This window comes from Babylonia areolata, chromosome 18 (genome assembly GCF_041734735.1).
Source record: "Babylonia areolata isolate BAREFJ2019XMU chromosome 18, ASM4173473v1, whole genome shotgun sequence".
In the NCBI taxonomy this organism is placed as follows: domain Eukaryota; kingdom Metazoa; phylum Mollusca; class Gastropoda; order Neogastropoda; family Buccinidae; genus Babylonia; species Babylonia areolata.
Genome location: NC_134893.1, coordinates 11,874,539 through 11,878,730, shown reverse-complemented (window position 1 = coordinate 11,878,730; position 4,192 = coordinate 11,874,539).

Here is a 4,192-nt window from a genome sequence, read left to right as displayed (position 1 = left end):
ACAGTTGGTAGCTGGATGTTGTTCTGTATCCCCATGTATAAAATGTCAGTGAGAGAAAGAAAGAAACAAACAAAAAAAGGTCTGTCAGCTAACCGCGGATGTCTTTCTGTCTACGTTTTAATGAAACTAATTAATTTCACTGACAACGAAAGGAAAGAAGGAAAGACAAAAATAGAAACATAACCAGAAGAAATTCGTGTGTGTGTGTGTGTGTGTGTTTTCCTCAGTATTTTTTTATCTTTCAGAGTCATCCATGATAATCACATGATTAGAATTTTGAGGTGTTTAAAATGATACAGGAGATCCAGAAGAAATTCTTGTTTCTTTCCTTTATTTTTCTTTTAGAGTCATCCATAATAATTATATGATTAGAATTTTGAGGTGTTTAAAATGATGCACGAGATAATGAACATCAAAAGACAGAGCCATAGACGGCTCTCCTCTGTGCCTCTGCCTCCCTTCCCCATCATCCACTCCTTCAACAAATTATATATAAAATTATAAATATGCAAGACTCTGGAGAATGTTACTCCTTAAAAATGTTAAGAGGGCGAAAGGGAAATAATGGGGGAGGAGAGAGAAAGAAAAAAGAAATGAAAAGAAAAACTGATTTTCACGAACACAACCATGCATCAGCAAATTACTGTACGTCTGATCAGCAAACGCTGTTGATAGCACACCTGCGACTAGCCAAGACATTCAGAATGAACGGCTTTCCACGGACACAAACTACCATTGGAGTTTTGGAGTGTGGAGTGTTGGCCTGGAGGTAACGCGTCCGCCCAGGAAGCGAGAGAATCTGAGCGCTCTGGCTCGTATCACACTGACAGTCGCCAGTATTTTCTCGCCTTCCACTAGACCTTGTGTGGTGGTCTGGACGCTAGTCATTCGGATGAGACGATAAACCGAGGTCCCGTGTGCAGCATGCATTTAGCGCACGTAAAAGAACCAAGGGATGTCCTTGGCAAAATTCTGTAGAATAATCCACTTGGATGGGGAAAAAACATTAAAATGCAGGCATGAAAAAAAAAATGGGTGGCGCTGTCAGTGTAGCGACGCACTCTCCCTGGGGAGAGCAGCCCGAATTTCACACAGAGAAATCTGTTGTGACAAAAAGAGTAATACAAATACAAATTGTTGCTGATTGTGCATGGGCAGTGGTCCAAGACTCCAAGATGTTCATAACTCACTGACAAGTTCATGCGTTGTTGTTGTTATTTTATTTTATTTCATTTTTGTTTTTGTTTTTATTTTATGGTGTGTGTTTTTTTGGTGTGTTTTTTTTTTTTTGTTTTTGTTTGTTTGTTTGTTGTTGTTGTTGTTGTGGATGGCAACGTTTTCTCGGCCCAGTCGACCGTCGTGACGTTTTGTGTTCATGTGAATCAGACAAACAGACAGACAGACAGATAAACAGACAGGAGAGAGGCCTGGGTCTGTATCTTATCTCACAATGGAGAACCGATTTGGGCCTCTTTCCTGTCTTCCTACATGAATTACAGCTCACGGCACTTTTCAAACGGCACGATGCAATATTCAGTAACAGCTGAACATGGAACATGTTCTGTATCCCATTGTACGAAAAGAATTTTTTTTTTAAATAAAAGAAAGAAACAATTTTTTTAGCGTGCCGGATAGCAGATGTCTTTCTGTTCCCCTTTTTAAACGAAATTAATTATTTTCACCTACTGCTAAGAAATTAAAGACAAAAACAAAACAAAACAAACAAGCAAATTCAGAAGAAATTTCTGTTCTTTCCCCTTTTTCATGCATGTTATGTGACTAGAACGGAGGAGTGTTTGACATCGATGCATAGAACGAAGATGGATGGGACAATGAATATTTATAGAAACGGATTTTCCCGTTACGCTTCTGTCTCCCTTCTCCAGCGACCATGCCCTCCGCTGCAAACTGTGAGGGAAGCAGTCATGTAGGACGACTCTGAGGGATGTGTAACAACTTCCAGACAGAGAATGAAAACAGTTATGACAATGATGATGATAATAATGATAATAATAATAATAAATAATAATAATAATAATAATGGACATTTGTTGAGCGCTTTCCTCCCTTCCAGAGAGCTCAAAGCGCTTTACAATAAACATTAAACACACACACACACACACACACACACACGCACACACACACACACACACACACACACACACACACACACACACACACACACACATACACGCACGCACGCACGCACGCACACAAGTAATAACTCACGAAAGGAAGAAGAAGAAAATAATGACTTAGCGCACAATGAAATAAAGAAATAGATTCAGAGACAACGCGCATTACATTACATAATCACACACACACACACACACACACACACACACACACACACACACACACACCGAAAGAGAGAGAGAGAGAGAGAGTTTGCATGGCTTAAAACTGAAAAGCTAAAACAAGAAGGACGAAAAGAAGAAAAAGAGGGTTTAAAAAGTTATCGGCTTTTTTTGGCCAGCGGGGCGGTACATTGTTGTTGTTGGGCATGGCACCAAGAGCCTTTTCTGCCATTCTACATCCACTCTCTTTGCTCGGCTTCGGAAGGCGGGCCCAGGTCGGCCCTCCTTCCGTCGTTTAAACATACCAAACTGAAGTCAGGTGATAGGGTTGAGTGAGGAAAATCGGATTCAAGTGCTTTCATAAGGACACGACACCATCCCGAAAAGAGGCCTTGAACCCTGACCACTGTTGAACTGTGGATCAGAAGTCCAGCAATGCCTAACCATTTCTACCGGGGTGCATCCTTAAAAAAGAGGAGAGTGAGTGAAGTAAATAAAAAGAAAAATTGATGTTCACGAACACAAACGTGTCATTAACACATTACTGTACGCCTATCCAGTGATAGTGGTTGATAGCACACCTGTGGCTATCTACGGCATTTAGACTGAAAGGTTTCCACGGAGATAAACAGCCGTGAGCACCTTACTGAACATCTGTCAACTGATAGTGGCTGATTGTACATGGGCAGCGGTCCAACTTGTTCGGAACTCACAGCCACGGTCATGTTTTCTTGTTGTAAATGGCGCCTCTGTGTGTGTGTGTGTGTGTGTGTGTGAGAGAGAGAGAGAGAGAGAGAGAGAGAAGTGCAGTTCCACAGGCATACAGTATCTTCACATCAAGCTGTATGTCAGCAGAGGTTTGCTGTCTGTTGTCCATGTATTGGAGTCATCATTGTCGTTCCAAACGATACAGTTCTTATAGTGATGGAGATAGCAGCTTTCATAACACAATACTGTTTGTCATATCTACATGCGCTAAGAGTAAACAGCAGATGGCACTTGCTTCATCCGTAATCTATAGATAATGGCAGCCACCTCCTCGTCAGTCGTCAGTACCTTCTGTACTGCCGGTGCCACTTCCCTCATGGCAGACGGACTGCGGTGACTGATCTGCTGCAGACTCAGCTCATTCCTGGGGCAGCAGACAGGGGAGACAACCACGGGGATAATGACCACTCCTGCAGCACCCACACAGGCCGGCTCTGAGGGAGCTATTAACATGCCGGGTGCGGCCTGGGCTGGGATTTGGTGAATTCCGGCAGTGTGGATAGGGGAAAGAGGAAAGGTCAGGGATCGGGTGTCTATCTCTGTATGTCAGGTTGAAGAGAAAGGACTGTGTACAGCTCTTCTCTATTCCTCGTCTTTTGTTGTCTCTTTTCTTCTTCTTCTTCTTCTTCTTCTTCTTCTTTTTTCATGTTCGTGGGAAGCAACTCCCACGTTCACTCGTTTTTACGAGAAGGCTCCTTCGCGTATGACCATTTTTAGCTCGTCGTCAATTTTATACAATATAACTCTCTGTACATCTTGAGCGTGTAAAATTGGTTGTTGTTTTTTGTTGTTGTCTTTCACAACCCATACTAATAACTTTAAAAAAAAACAAAAACAAATGTGACTAAGCGCTATGTCACGGTACGTTATTGAGCAGAAACTTGTGTTTCTGCTTCACCGTAATTAATTAATACCTCTTTTATCAGATCAGTAAATTACAAGTATTATATACTGGCAGAATCGTCGCGATTCCATCTTTAAGTCTATTCCATTTATGTTAGCTCTTCTTCTCATCTAATAACTATTGTAAATAAAACAATAGAAAAACCCATTTGTGACTGGCCTCTATATGTTCCTGGCCTGTGCGCGGGAATTCTTCTGGTCTATCCTTTTATCCTTCTAAGCAT